This window comes from Scophthalmus maximus, chromosome 12 (assembly GCF_022379125.1).
Source record: "Scophthalmus maximus strain ysfricsl-2021 chromosome 12, ASM2237912v1, whole genome shotgun sequence".
Taxonomy (NCBI): domain Eukaryota; kingdom Metazoa; phylum Chordata; class Actinopteri; order Pleuronectiformes; family Scophthalmidae; genus Scophthalmus; species Scophthalmus maximus.
In genome coordinates this window covers 5,022,674-5,039,193 of record NC_061526.1, presented here as the reverse complement: position 1 = coordinate 5,039,193, position 16,520 = coordinate 5,022,674, and the positions used below count along the sequence as shown (strand labels likewise).

The following is a 16,520-nucleotide window of genomic DNA, read 5'->3' as shown; positions in this document are numbered from 1 at the left end:
GGTCTGCCGCAACAACAACAACAACAACAACAACAACAAAGGGAGTTTGAAGAACATTTCAGTACAAAGGATTAAAAACTTTTATTTTCAAACCGATCAATATTTTTCTCAAAAGCTGACCCGCCTATTTGGCAAGTAGCCTTGTGTATTGTAACACAAAACCCTTTTATTGACTCTGGGAAAGAAAAAAAATAATCTCTGAGAGTAACATGAATTGGATAGCTCTTTTTTGGGGGAGTTGTTCTGTCTTTGTTTGCTCTGAGGATCCCGAATTAACATTTCCTGTTTATGAAATTTCATGATGACTAACTTAATATGTTCTTCCAGATGTGGGGTTGTGCATGCAGCACGACATATGGGTGGAAATGTTAAAAGGAAAGAGGACCTACCACGTCAAGGATAAGGAAAAAAGACCACCTGTATACATTGCTGCCAGAAATTGGATTCGGAGGTTAGGATATGATATGATCACCGTTTATGCAGCCACCACCAGGAAACAAATTCCATTGCACAAGTGACTATAACCAACCCTAGAGGCTATATTCAGATATGAGAGCATCTGCGTGGCTGCTATAGGCATATGGTAATTCAGTAAAATCCATAAAATGTATATATTCTTTGCCAAAATCAGAGACGTGCTAATTCATTTTCTAAGCTGGTGTTTTTGTTTAAATCCCTGAAAACTTTGTTTCAGATTGTCAGTATTTCATATATAAAAATTGAATATTCATCATGAAATAATCATTAATCAGAAAAGTTCAGAAAATAATCATTTTTATGTATTCATTTTTTTTAAATTAACAGATTCTGGCTGCCAGAGCTAACATTAGCCCCATAGAAATCAAGCACATAATTCAACGTAGAGCTGTAGTCTTTTTTATGCCGCATACTGTATGTGATTAAAAAACTAGAGAACCAAACTTGCATGACACCTAGAGTCGTACTTTCTTTATTTTTTCTATCAGAGATAGGCAGCAGGCACGGCCGTTCCCTGCATCGATTGTCGGTAAAGGTTCCCAAGCCAAATCGACGTGGCGGTTATTGTCAGCTCTGGGCCTTGAATGAAAGGAGCCAGAGACAGGCAGCTCGCGGGATGGGGGAGGGGGCCCGGCGAGCCTCTTGCCGGATGTGGAGTGAGCGAGAGGAGGGGAGATGGAAGCCGGGAGAAGGTGGAGAGTGGTTTGCTCCCCACTGCCTCCTCACCAAGTGGAAAGTGTTGTTGTTGAGGGTTGAAACACTCAGCGGCGGTCGGGTACCAGTTGATCTGGTTAGAACATATTTGGAGGAGTCCGTTCTTCCATTTTGACGTTAAGTTTGAGTGGCTGTGTTTTTAACTTTCAGCCGTGGCCAAAGGTTGCGAAGAAAACCCCGAAAAAAGATGAACAGCCTGAAGCAGGGGGAAGTGATTTCTCCTCTTTTCCTGCATATTTACGCACGAGCTTGTAGAGGGTTCATCCAAGCTTCTCTCAGCTGCCACGGCCGGATACCGACTGAGAGCTCTCCCTACACACACGTACACACACACACACAGGTACAGGGATAAGCAGGATTTCGGGGTTGGTAGAGGAGGAGGTTTTAAAAGGCAAAGTGCGGAGACTCTTAAGTACAGTCAAATGCCAGTGACCGGAGCGACGTTCAGGCCCTGGATGACTTCTGCGCGGACTGAAGCCGAGCTCCCACCGCACACGGGGGCCTAATGCGAGGAGCTCCGTGAGCCTGCAGTGCGGAAAATCATCCTAAAATTGGTCTTCAACCTTGAAAATGTTACACGAGCGAGAGGCGACTGTGGCCGTAAATCAACTTCACACTTTCTCCACAAAAGCCAAACCCGACTGTTGGGTTCATGTGCAAAGGAGGGAAGGGTTTTTTTTGTCCGTTCAGATACATATACACATGCATGAACCCCCTCGCCCTCACACACACACACACACACACACACACACACACACTTTAATCCAGTGTATGGCCGATTGTGCCCACGGCGTATGCCACAGCTCCCCTTTGGACAATTGTTTCAGAGGAAAGTAAAACATGCAATAAAACCGAATAAAAGCTGAAATGGAGAGGTGTGCAGTTACAGCAGATCCATGACCTCTGTGAGCAGTGGCTCTCCAGCTGGCCCACATTCTCATCCAGCTGCCCCCCCCCACCCCCTCCATCTAATCCCGCCAGAGGAGTTTAATTTACTGCCCAGAGTTCCCTCACACAATTTCTTTAAAAGTACATTTTATGACACTGCAGTTCCATTTCATAAGGGGGCCTGTACAGTAAATCCTATTTGCCGGAGCGTCATACGCGGCCGCATTACCATGACAAAAGTGCCAGTGTGCAGTCCAGTGCTCGGCTCTTGCACATATTATCACCCGCTGAAGCATTTTTATGGGATGCCAGAGTGCCAGCTCTACGTCCATCAGGAAAGTTGTAGTGGCCGCTGCCAAGGCATAAGTGCCAATGGGATGGGAGATAAAAGCGGCTCAGCTACACAAACAGCAGCCGACACCTAATATGAATCAATAATATCACAGCTCTCCCTGCTTTAAAAAAACAAAAAACCTTCTACAGCTTAAATGTTGTTTGAGCAAAGTTCAGTGGGATCAAGGCATCAAAGCACGGAGGTGATTGAAGAGAGCGCACATTTATAGTGCCCTTTTGAAATGTATAAGTAATCCCCCCCAAAAAAAGTCTTGAGCTCCAGACAGTTTTCTCCCTTTTTCAATCAGCGCCAATCTATAAGCTTAGAGCTCAATGTCATGTCTATTGAAAATACACATTTTCAACTTGTAAATCAGCTCTGACTTCTTCCACCTGCAGGCAATTTTCAAAGATGACTTTATTTCTATTTTTTTTGTGTTGTTTCTTCCACTTGGCCTATCAAAACTTTTCCGCACTCTGAAACCGTCCAAGTTGAGCAAGTTGAGGAAAATGAGTAATGAGATGTCATCCCACTCCTCCAAATCATTTTGAAATATCATTACCATATGTCCTTTAAACAGAATACAGGATACAAAGTGCACGAATCAAATCTGTTCGACGGCTCTCACAGTAATTATGAGCTTTCACGCTGAAATTTTAAAACTTTACTGGTTAGAAGCTAAAAAAAAAAAGTTAACTGACCCCTGACCTTTTCATCAATGCTGGATTCCTCTTAGCCCAGTTTCAAACGCCTTCAAGATTGTCCATATGGTTTAGACTGAATATAATGATGGACAACGTGTCTCCACTTCCTCCCACTGTGCAAAAATTGAGCCAAAATATCCTGGATACGAGCGCTGCTGTTTTGTGCTGTGCTGTCAACACACATGCTCGACAAAGTCAAGTCTCAGCTGTCAATCGTGGCGTTTCACCCAATTTGTAGTGCGTCACACATCTAATTGAAACCAATCTTACCGGATAAATGACCACTTCACTTCGGTGTGATAAGAAAGTGACATTTTAGGTGGAAGTTTATGGAAATAATTAATTTTGGCATGACCATGTCCCATCTGCTGCCGTGGAGTATGTTTTATGACCTCTACTGCAGCCAGCCACCAGGGGGCGATCAAGATGTTTTGGCTTCACTTTTGGTCATTGGTTTAGATCATAACTGTCAGAGATTAACGTCACATCCGTGATGGATAAACTCTTATGTAGCATTTTGGCAGTAATAGTCTAGACAGACAACACATTTGGTCTGTTCTTTGTACACAGTGTGAACAGCTCATCCAACATATCAATTATATTTCTGAACGATAGTTATCTATATCGCAGGCCACAATAAACCGTTTATCTTTGTGATTGTTTCACCTGCCATGAAAGCACATCAAATGCACTGTGGTTTGTTGAAATACATGTGACACCAATCAATTGTTAATCTGTGCTTTCTAGTATCTGATGATTTGGCCTACAATGTTTATCGGTTATTCTCCACACATCTGTGTTATATTTCTTTGCAGGTTGGTTGAAAAGAATACGGAGGCAAACATGGCAGCCTAAGCCAGCAATCAAAAGTTCAAAAACTGCTGTCTGTGCAAGTTTACAATGGTAACCTTCCAACGTGTGACAGTATTTACATAAAGGATTCAGGCTTGGTTGGAATATTAATTATTGATGTGAACAGTAATGAATGATTTATAGCCAAAGCCAATCAGAAGCTGCTGTCTCCCAGTGCCACCTGAGGGATATTATATATTTATAACTCAAGGACATGCTGTCATTGTTTAGACCTACCTACTCACTCCTGGGTTACAATGGAGCAAAGCTTTTGTTTCCCCCCTCCATTGTACTTCGCCTTCAAAGACAGTTGCTATTGGCTGTTCACCAGAAAATGTACTCAGGAGAAAACTTGTAGCCTTCCTTTTTAAGTGTGCTCTTGTAGGGTGCTCACATACAAATTATGTCAACGCTCTTCTACTCAGGCTGCACTGAATGCACACTTTTCTCGAAACGCTTCTTTTCGGCAAAGAGATAAGACTTGATTTTCACACATTCAGTCGCGACCTTTGCTACTGCGCGGAGTATGTTTTCTGGTTTTTATTTTTTCTTCATTTTTTTGGGAACATTTATTAAATATAGAATTACTTGCACTCTATAGCGAAAACAGATAAAAACAATACAGAACAAAGTGCCAGTCATAGTATATTTGCATTAATACTAATAAGAGTAACGCTTTGTTCGAGAATGAATTTAGCACAGTACCATTAACACCGCATATAGAGGCAAAAGTGATTTGATTAATGCGTTCTATTAACAGAGACAGTAAAACAAGGTAATGTGTTGATGTGGGCTGGTTGGAAATACATTTGCTTGCGACTCAGTCACTCAGTCACCCATGGGAATGGAGCAAAATGATTGGGCCAAATTGATCGTCACTTGGAATTAACCCCAATCTGATTGGTGCTATTGTAATTGGAGGTCAGGCGGGTTACTGTAAGACATGGCGCACAATTGACAATTAGAAGCCTTCCAATATGCAGAGTAAATTAATTCCTATGAATGAGTTTCCCACAATGTGCAGGCTCATGGGTAGTTAATGAGACCGGCCTCTTCCTGTAAGAGGAAAAATGGCTGAAGCGCATGCTGCACAGACCATTAACTCAAAACGTAATAATTTATGAATAAAGATTTCAAAAGAATCCGGCTTACCAAACTATCATCCTCCATGTAGATCACCAGTTTGTTTGGCTATTATGTCTTAAATATGCATCCTAGTTTAAAATACTACTTAAAGTCCAGCATTTTGCAGTTAGAAATAGGGTTCATGTTTATAAAATTTCTCATTGCACCTCAATCCAATATCAAGGATATCTAAAATTAAATTATTTAGAGGGGAAAATTACATGTGTCCAAAGCATTCTTGTTTTTTGTGATCTTCCCCATGCCGTCATTGGAGATCTTCCCAGATGTCTTTGCCAGATGAAAGTTGTGTCCACTGTCCCCTGGACACATGATTTCATTGTTAAAGAATGCTGTAAACTCCTGTCTGGCAACATCAGCATTCGATGGACAGAGGGACGCTGGAGCTTTCGTTTTGTCAGGGAGCCATAGAGCTCAGCGGCTCTTCTCTGAGTTAAGAGTTCATAATGGTATGGGGGTCAGCTGATGCGGTCTCATCCCTCCCCTGCCTCTTGTCCACCTCTTCAAATAGAGGACAAGGACATTATTACAGCAGAAGAGGTAGACCTCCTCCTTGACTCCAGCAGCACCAACCCTTTCAACCTCTGCAGTGCTTGCAGGTGCCTTGTACGATCATCGCCGTTGCCGACGAAACAGGACTTCAGAGTCGCTCCTGCAGCAGGCGGCCGATTGCAGGGTTGAGTAACAGCCATCTGGTCACCACATGGTGCAGGATTTAATGTAACTCAACATCACAAAAGGCACAAAACTGCGCCAGGGGCCTCTCTCTCCTTTTGGCAGAGACGGAGAAGAAACTGTAGGTCCTCAATGACAATATTCTCCACACCGACTGAGAGCTGATCCGGGGCATGCTGGAAATATGTGCACATCAGTTGCCTTGGAGGAGGTCACTGTTGGACGTTATCTTCAAGTATGTGGAGACAGAATTGTGTACGCCGTAAGTGGCACTTGTGTTGTCTGTACCGAACATCTGATCCCAAGTCGGGCTCGGTTATGGTATTGACTACCAACTTGTTGAGGAAAAACTGTACCGCCAAGGGCGACATCCTGCAATTGTCCTTGTTAAGAGGCATTCTGTTTGTATGGTATGTATTTTTTTTTTTTCAAAATGTGTTTATCACCTCCTCTTTTTTGAGCAAGGACGCACCGAGACCACTGTCTCAGCTTTTGTCCTCTTTGACAGCTCCTTGGCAACGCTGCAGTCACTCAGTGCTCAGTGAGTCAGCTCATGCGCACAGTCAGACCTGTCGTCGCTCAAGTGGTGCTTCACAGGATGGTAGGTTTGTGCTAGTTCAGCAGCAGTCACCTGTCAAGAAACAACGATGCAGTTCACAGTGTATGTTTAGTTTGTGTACAGTATATGGAAATGTGAACGACCAGTATTATATGAACCTTAAATCATTGCTTTGGGTTTTTTGATGAAAAAAGTAATCAGTGTATCTGCCAACCAGATTTGGTTAAAAAAAATGATATGGTTGATATACATTGCCTGTCATTCTCTAGTGATGTCTGTCATACAAGGACCTTTGAGATTGCACGCTCTCCCCGAGTCCTCCACAGCCTCTCTCTGCTCCTCCTGTGATTTTCTCCCGATGCATGTTGTTCGTGTCACAAATTCCTCCGTGACTAATGGGGAAAAACCTTCTGGGCAGACAACACAGTTGGCCTTGTACACATTCTCGCTCACACATCCCAGCCAGTGGTAATCATTTTCCCATTCCCTTCTGTATTTCTGTAATCTCTTCTTCTTCTTCTTCTTCTTCTTCTTTTTTTTGCCAGCAGACTACGCTCGTAGGTTGCCAGTTTTTAAATCTTGCTCTGCTGCCAGGCATATCGTAGCCATGCTGACAGCACTTCTCATTGGTATTGAGTCATGACCAATTTCTCTATTTGGGTAGAAAATTATAACATGACGTACATGACGGGGGGGGGGGGCAGGATGGTTTCCTTATACCTTACAGTGTAACCCAGGGGTCACCAGCTGGCGGACTCAGGGCTTCTATCTGGACCGCGAAGCTTCTTGATATATAGGGGGAAAGAGGCTTATTAAATGTACAGTAAAACTACAACTTCTACGTTGCTGTTTATTCATCAAACAATTCTTTTTAATTTCTGCATAATTGTGCCAATGTACGCAAAAAAATTATGAATTCATTATTTAAAAGTTACCTCCCATCTGTCTGTGAGGCAAGAGCCTTGGCCGTGAAGTAAACACGTAAAATTAAGCAACATGGGGAGTAAGGAAGGGAACAGACCGACCAACATGCAGGAGCAAGGTTAAAGATGGCATTATCGAGAATTTGAAAGGATGACAGTGTAAAGTGGAGTCTTCCAAGCAGAGTGGAAAGTAAAAATATGCATTCATTTTGCCCACGAGAAACTCAACGAAGCCAGTGTCTTACCTGCTCCAAGATTGTTGTTTATCACAGACCTAGACACAGTCACTTTGAAGACTCTTACCCGCACGCTCCAAGGTAAGGATGTTCACCTTTGCACACCATTCCTTTCAATAAAAAGAAAAATGATTGAGGAGGTAGAATAACACAACAACACTAATGCAACAAGCTTGCAAAAAACAACAACATTAGCTTGACAATTTATTTTGTTCGGTAACAGGAGATCAAGTTCAGCGTAATTCAATAGAACCTTTTTGTGTCTGCGACTCCTGTGTCACATCTGCATAAATGCAAAGATATTAGGTCCCATCTTGAAAACCATAAATATAAAATACAGTCGACAATTCTATCTTTTTTTTTTATACATTCAGTAGATATGGGCATATGTACGCTGTAGCAAAAAAGAAAAGCATGTAATTTAATTTCGGTTCGACTTCTATACGGGCAGAAAAATACTGAACTGTATCCTACTTATATGAATCTATGGTATGCTGCATGTTGAAACTGTGCCCACTTTACTTTGGCGATTGCACAAAAGCCAACTCATGCACTGCGGCCTGTGTGTAATCCTCTTACTACCTCACACCCACGCAAACAGCGGCCTTTTGTTGGGTGCCGTGGCTTTATTTTTCTTTTTTAAGAAACCATTTGTGAGGAAAGTTCAAGAGGGAAATCAACACCTTCAGAGAGGAGTGGCCCTCTGTTATCATACACATTTTGTGTTTTAGCTATTGCATCTGTTGCCTTAAAAAGTCTTGTGCAACATCCTTCGAGTTGGTTTTTAGTTTTGCACACAAGATAGGCTTAGCTGCTCGAGAGAGAAAAAGTCATAAGCACTGAGATGACACCCAAAGATATCAACCCATCAATCTCCTCTGAGATTCTATGCCATTCATAAATCAATAACTCTCCATCATCCATAGCCACACAGTAAATTGCAATACAGCATGATTTTCAGCATACAGTGGAGTTCAAAGGCTTTGCATATTTGTGAGAATTATGCAAGCTACTCCCTCTCATGGCTAAGCCTCAGTCTCATGATGGTGCTTGAACCTATTCTACAGGATTCTGCCTGTAGTGGGGTGGTGGGGGCACTTGAAGTGGGCTTTGGCAGCTGCTGCAGGAGCTAGGTACCCATTGAAGAAGATAGGCGGGCCCCATTGTTGAAAAGCTGGCCAACAGTTCTTGCTCCATTTGTTTGGACAAGCTGTGGACATGATTTGGCCCTTCCCCGCGCCTCTCATTTCACTTGGCATTTATGTCTGTGGCAAAACACAAGTCATTGATGCCGAAACTGTGTGTGAAGGGTGCATGAATAAAGTTGTTGTTTTTTTCTGGGGAAAGGTACCAGATGCAAGAATGTTACATCAAACTAAATGTAGTGTACGTACGGCGTGTGCAAAGTAAGTGATGTGTTGGATCAAAATGGAAATCTGTGCTAATTAGGGTTAAAAGGCTCTTTTTAAAACACACATATTTTATTTGAAAGCCATAAGTCTGCTCCTCTATCAATCAAACAGCATTAAATAAACAGTTATAGCATCTTATGTTAAAATTGCTGTTGATACCTGCAGCTTGAGTGCAAAACCATCCAACGCACTCATAAAACCCAAAGCTCTGATTGGATCTTAGCTAACAGCTAACTGGTGCTCTCTGTGCTTACAGGGTGGTTTTCCTCTGGAAATAAAAATAAAATTCATTCTACTTTTTGCGAGTTTTCGGGCAGAAAAGCAACTATTTTCCCACCGGAATGTAACTTTTGTACACCTGCAGCTCCCACACTCGTTCCACATTATACAAAGTTAGCTTTAGCAGTGTAGTTGCAGTCGTGGCATAACACGGGTAAGTTCTTGAATCACAGATGGGCATAGGCAATGACCATCAATATAACATTTTAAATACAATTTGAATTCTAATATGATGCAACTAAGTTATGGCTGTAATTTCACTTTCCTTATTTCCTCATTTTATGGTAAATTTTACTTGGTGAGTGAATAAACATACAACATTTTCAGAGAGACATCCAGAATTCTCTTTGGATTATCATGACAGCATGATTATTAAGAGGAATTGTCAATTGATGCAATCACAGAGGAGAGTTTGGCAGCGGTGTCATCATTGTGCGTGTGACCGCAACAGAATAAACACATTTGCATTGTAATGGGTCCAATACCTCTGATAATACTCAACTGAAGTACCATTAGGCTTAGTATTGGCCCTCCTTTAAAAACATTGTGTGGATTATCATGGTTTACAGAGCCGCTGCCTGCCCCCTTTCCCTGGCATATGTTATCTGCAGTCGCAGCTGCATGGCACCAAGTACAGAATATCCCCCATCTGCTGATCCAGTCATGCACTCCTTTATTTCCATCCCTTTCGTTCGCCAAAGCCCACCTGACGGACCCAGCAGAGGGGCTGACCTGCTATGAACATGGCTTCTCCACAGCGTTGGCAAGAAACAAACCCTTTCCGTTGCTGAAAGGCGCTGTGCTGCACTGATGTGCCATGCAATCTGTGTGGACTGGCGGCTGGTCGCACTAGTTCCACTCCTTTTAGCCAACATGAACGGCCTCTGCTGGAACTGCGTGCCAGTGCTCCCGCTTTCCCTCGAATGGTCGTGAGGGACTTTTGCCAAAACTGCCGGTGCCGCTTTGAAATATGCGAATTAATCGCTCTATTTTTTACTTTTCAAACTATATGATGTTTGCTGGATATTTCTATTATTTGATTCTTTAGATCCGTTACCAATTCTGCTGCCTTTTCAAACCCGATGGCAGATACAGACAGATGGACATACAAAATCCTACAAATGCTCACAGAAATATTCTGTATCTTGTGCCACTTCTGAGATTGTGCCATTTCTTTGGCACTCATCATGCCATAATTGACTGAATATGCGAAATCCCCATTATTTTCTAATTGGTGAACACAGTAACTGTTACCCAAATGGGCATTTCAACACAATATTGCTGATTAGCAGGGCTGCATTTCTGTTATATATATTTTTTTGAAAATCACAATTCGCAATTATGCTGTATTGAAAAATTAGTAGCTGTAAATAAATGCTCATCTGAGTGTAACACTCAAGCCACCAGATTTATTTGTTTGCCTTCATGTACTGTAGTACGTTAAAAATTGAGCAATTGTTGTGTCCCATTTCAGAGACGTCTTGTTAAAAATGAACTGTTCGGCAAAATGTTACAATTTAAGAAAGATAAAAGAGCTTCTATTCCTATTTGATTAAGTGACTTGGCTCCCCCAGAAATAAATGCACAGCATAGACAAAAAACTTACTGTATGTGAAACTGAAAGGAACACAGGGGACCTATGGCAGAGAGGAAGTCATTGTGCATTTGCCTGATTAATCAAGCCTGTGTTCAGACACAGCGACACATTGCTCTATTAGCTTTGTTTAACAGAAAATAATGCATTCGCGAAATGATGGGGGCCAAAAAGGTCAGTAAGGGGAAAAGATAGGAAGTGGTGAGAGGCAGAGGGGGAGTGGAGGCTGAAGAGCAAGAGGGAAGTTTAAAGAGGAAGGGTGTCTGTAGAGAAGCCGAAGCCCTTGGGGACCAAGTGTATACGAGGCAGCAATTATACTTGATGAAGTGCCTCCCTCCGCAGCCCCCTTCAGCAGTCATTTCCCACCAGTGCACACCACACCAGAGCCACATACATCTTCCTGTTGCAAAAGATCTCATTAACAACAACCAGTAGATGGGACGTCACTTATCTCTATCAAACATATGCATAAGTGCGCCCTTATGATTCTCTTCTCCCACTTTGCCCTCCTTTGTCTCTCTCTCCGCCTCCTTCTCTGTCCCTCTCTCAGACTCAGAACACATTGTCTTCGAGGCAAATCAACTTCATTTTGCAACATGAAAGCAGATGGAAGCTTAGTCCACTGAAAATTAACAACTTTTCTCCATTACTAACCAAATGAGAAGGGGTTTTTTTATTCCTGCGGCGGAGATGGGTGGAGGGGAGGATCAATGACACTGTAATGGGCACAATTAGCACTATAAAGTCGAAGCAAGAGCCTCGAGGATATAGAAATGAATGCTGATTCCAATATCGTATATTACTCCTTGAAGGATATTCCTATTACATATTCCAACAAACCTGCTAAGTAGGTTAAGTGTCCTTTCTTATGGAGACTGGGTTTTAGTCAGATTAGTAATTTCCTTCGGTGACTGGACTCTGGTGTAGGAACTCGAAAAACGCCCTATTACACTGAACAAAGGGTGAATTCACTCTCCTGCTCAATCACACTCACGTCTAAAAAGACCTTTAGGACTGCATGAGCGAGTGGAAAATAGTGAAAGTGTAAATGACAGACAGCCAGATCAATACAATACTACACATGCAGAGTTTTTTAGGTGGAAGATCTGCTTAATTAAATTTCCATCCTCAAAATGTACATCCTCATAAAAAGGTTATTCAATGCAAAAAAGTTGTAATTAACATAACCTAAATGAGAAATGTCCACCGCCGCTTGCACAGTTAGCCAAATGAGAGGAAATGTGATGAGACGAGGACTCATCTCTACTTCCATGTCCTGCAAAGTTCTTCGTACCACCAATTTTTCAGATGCTATCTTCCTTCTTTGGTTCGAACAATACAGACATTTTCCTCCATTTAAAAGTCACAGGCTATCTCCTGTGGACCATTCGTTACTGCTGCCATTCAAGCAGACTGCCGAAACAGTTGTATTGGACGATAAGAGTCTCATCAAAAATATATATCTACAATCTGTCATCAAAGTAAACAAAGATCTCCGCTGCTCATAGGTAATTACACTTTGTCACCTATGCTCTTATTCAACCATAATGGAGTTGGTTTGACGTGTATTTGACGTTGCTGGCATCATCAGAAATATGCGGAATTCAGGTGGAACAAGAATCATGAAGCGTATACGAATAGAAATGCATTTCCATGATCAATTACTCTGATTGATTGTGGAAGCACAGGGGGTCAGAGTGCAAGAAAGGTGACGTTTTCTATCTGCAGTATATTGCAAACAAGACCAAAATGCCAAAGTCATGCTAGAAGTCAGTGATGCTGTCACAATTGTGCTTTGAGCCTTTTTCTATTTACAGTCCCATACAAAATAAACAATTAAGTTTGTCAGCATTGAACATTTTTCACAGATTTAGCTCAAAATGATTCTCCGGTGGTCTGAAATAGCCTAGAGTTGCACGGCACAGGTCTTTGGAAATCCTCGCTGTTTTTTTTTGTTCCCCTCACACTTCTATCCCCTGAACAAACTAATGACACAGCTTTCATTTCCTCCTGTTACTACCCACACCTCTTCTCTGTCTGTCTGTCTCCCTCTCTCTCCACTTTCCCATTCCATCCACCGCTCCTCTCCTCCCCTGTCACTCACATGCTCCAACTACAAAGGTGCCCAGATGCCTCAAATCTCCAGCACTGATCTCCTCCAGCAAAAGGGTGACCCACGTGAGATCCGCCTCACTAATCACTGCCTGAAACCACTCTGGGCTCACAGGCCGAGAGATAAAGACAGCCGTGAGCTTTACTCAGCTTTAGCAGGCCTCAGCGGCTGTCTCTTTTGGGACAGACAAGCAAGGCTGTTTCAGAGGTGAAAAATTGCCGCCGGCCAGCCTACTGCGAGCTACCTTTCCATCTTAGTATCCGAAAAAGTTCCACCACAATGTGTGAGACAGGCACAAAGGAATGTCACCTCTGAGCTGGTGCGGGACCATAGCAGGTTAATGCAGCGCTTGGTCCACATGCATAATAATTGGGGTTTTCATTGTTTTTTAATGTTTATAATCGTTTTTTTCTCCATGAAACTCTCAAGAGGTGTTTGTGTGATAAACGACAAACAGCAAGGCCTTGAGAGTGAGCTTCGCATGGTTGCACCGAATCAACAATTAGCCATGTCATTAGCATCCATTAACATTTCATTTAATTGTGAATATGGGTGCGACAGTACAGCAGGTGAGGGCAGATCCGGCATTGTCGCACTGACCCGTGAATACACGAGAATGCGCTCTAGTGCAACACTAATAGCAGCTCCTGTTCATGCATATGATCACTGAACATAGCAAAGTTGGGGCCATTAACTTCTGACTAAGTCTCAGAAAGAGTTGAGAATGACACAGACCCATTCAAAATGGACAACAAAAGACTAGCACACATGGTAATTAACTTGTGCATGCCGACAGGGTGACTCTTCAGTTGGGCTAAAGCTAGGATGACCATATTTTCAAACAACAAAACCAGGGCCCTGAGGTGTACCTCATACTCATTCACAGACACCATGAACGCAGCATTTTTCAGTGCCATGTGCTTTACAAAGGAAGGAATAAGCCTCATGGAACTCTTTAGAGAAGATTGATTGTCCCTTCGGCGTGACAGCTAATCGTTAGCATACTGACAGGTAACTGTAAGAAAGAGCAGCCAGTGTCATGGCCTGTGACGCTCGAATATGACTCATATCCAACTGCCCTGAAAATGACACGTTGATTGATTGACATGTAAAGCCCCAATCAGAGTTGAATTCAGGCCATGGTTAAATGTTTGTGTTTTTATATTGGAACATGTAATAATGAATGGGGGCAGAACATGGTAAACATCTATGCGAGTACTCAAAACAAGTATAGTATTATAGCTATTTGTGAATGCTGAAACCAGGCCATTTTAGTGTTTAACAGATATTTGGCAACCAGAACAATCCCGGATAACGTCCGATCACCGTGGATTTTCCTCTTCAATCAACATCAAAAAGATACCGGAGAGTCCACCAAATCAAAACCACAAGTAAAAATTGCAGCCATTCTATATTTCATACCCTCCCAGGGTTTTGAAGGTGGGATGGGGTAAGGGAGCATATTTGTGCAGGAGTACAGAGGTGTGTGTTTGTTTGTGTGTGTCTGTGTGTGATGGTGGTTTCAGGGTCTCAGCCTCTGACAGTTTGAAGACACCCCGCCACAGAGACGAGCTTGAGGATCTATTAATTTTAGTGGAAGCATGATCATTACAAAGGTAAACGCTGACATTTCAGGCAACGTGTTATTTTGACTGACTGCCTGTTAGGGGGTGTAATGCAGCGCGCAAATGTATACTTCAAGCCTCAGTGCTTCGGCAATGGACAGGGAGCGCGGATGGCTCAATCTACTGGTCTTTATTTAGCAAGGTCGCTCAGGACATTAGTAGGTTTGGACACGGCCAATGCAACGCCGCACACACACTCATAACATACACAGACATGGAATGACATTGTTGTCAGCAGAACTCGTTACCTCTGAAGAGCAAGCAAGATTAAGAGCCTGTCTCTATTTACACTAAATTGGCTGTGTTTATAGAAGATAGGAGATATAAATCTGCAGTTAGAGCTTTTGTGAGCCTCTAACTTAGGGAAAAGCACTGCAGTGACAGTTTCTGATCATTGGTCCTTCTCCGCCACCTGACAGCTTGTGCAGACTCCTTACTTTAATCGTAAAACCACCAACTGTCGAACACTGCGCTGTGAAACTTAAATCTTTTAACTGTTACCCTACCAGCTCAAGAAATGTAAATAACTGTGGCGCCCACAGACACATTTACTTGCTTCTCTGACCCAGTATAACGGCATGGTACATTGCTTGCAGTGAAAGATTACCAACAAATAATTGGCCTATCTCTTGTGATGCACCAGCCCCTGTAATTTTGAAAATGGGAGCACTGTGTACTTCACTACCCATGTTTTGATAAACCTGCCAATCCTCATCGACTCCAAGCGACGGGTTTATGGGTTTCAGAGTCTCTGAGGTCAAACTTTGTATGTTTGAGTAACTGCAGCTTGCCAAGCAGACACTGGGAGGAGAGTTTTTTGTGTGTTTCTCACAAATGTCACCCCTCGGGGTGCATCTTATAATTCTGCCGTGTTTTCCCATCCTGTTTTGCTTCCATGGCAATGTTGTCAAATCCGGTGGTTGGTGGGTCACGGAGGGTCGGGCACACCCCTCACTAAGGTCCCCGTTCAGGAAAAATGGGGGACTTTTTTATTGGGCTAATTGGAACTTGGCGGTGCGGCCATGTGGGCTGTTGGTAGGGATTAGACCGGTGGCTCAGTTGGCTGACTCCTGATGGAACACTATGGACCCAACGCGGACGCTTCCCTTGTTACCCTGGAGGGAAAGTGTGCGTGTATGTGTGCTCGTGTGTGTGTGTGTGTGTTGAGAGCATGGGGATGGGGAGGTGGTAGGAGGCTACAGCCTTGCTCCAAAGCGATTTGTCTCGGCCAAAAGGTTCCATTGTCCTTCACAGATGGCTGGGCATGCACCCCCATTAGTGGAAGAGAAAGAAGAGCGAAAGGAACACAGAGGCAAAAGAGACACCTGTGTGTCTGATCTACAATAAGCACCAGATTTGTTTTAATACAGAATGAAATTTACAGACAAAAACAGATCATGGAATATATCCAATGCAGGATCTGGGGAAAAACAGTTACTGAGGCAAGCAGAATCCCATGACTCCTTTGATAGAATTAGCATTTTCAGCCCATGTGGGAAAAAATGACAAAGGAAGACAAGCAGGAAAAGGAAGCTGGACAAAAACGTGAAGATACCAGAGAGGGATGTGAGGGAGGTTTGGATTTCTACACACTGCATGAGGCCTTTTTCAAACTTCAATGATACAGAAAGTTACGCATGCATTAACATCCCTTTGTCTCAAACTAAAAGAAAACAAAACGTAGTTTGGCAGTCATCAAAGTGTTTTGTTTTTCCCCCCTTTTTCATTTTTCTGTCAGATACCGCAGGGTGGTTATAGAAGGGTTCAGGCGTGTCAGTTTGGCACAGTTTCCATGATGTGTTATTTATTGGAGGGAACAGTTGCTCATGGGGGAAGGAGTTCAGAGCATGTGAAGGGAGGCTCCAAGCAATTTTGTGTGCCTCTCACCTCGCTCTCCCCCACCTGCATTCGTTTCAGCACTGCCCTCAACCCCCACCAACAGGATCTTTCCCTACAGTGCAAATTCACTGCATTTCTATCAGTGCAGCGGTG

At 43.0% G+C, this 16,520-nt stretch overlaps 1 long non-coding RNA gene across 1 annotated transcript in view; it reads right to left on the bottom strand.

Annotated features, from left to right (window-relative positions):
- Nucleotides 1-248: 248 nt before the first annotated feature.
- LOC118291841 overlaps nt 249-16,520 on the bottom strand; it is a 38,124-nt gene continuing 21,852 nt past the window's right edge. The window contains exons 3-4 of the long non-coding RNA XR_007031956.1: nt 6,597-7,615; nt 249-6,418 (exon numbers count right to left, since the gene is read on the bottom strand). This is a non-coding gene — a long non-coding RNA (uncharacterized LOC118291841). The remainder of the gene's footprint in view (nt 6,419-6,596; nt 7,616-16,520) is intronic.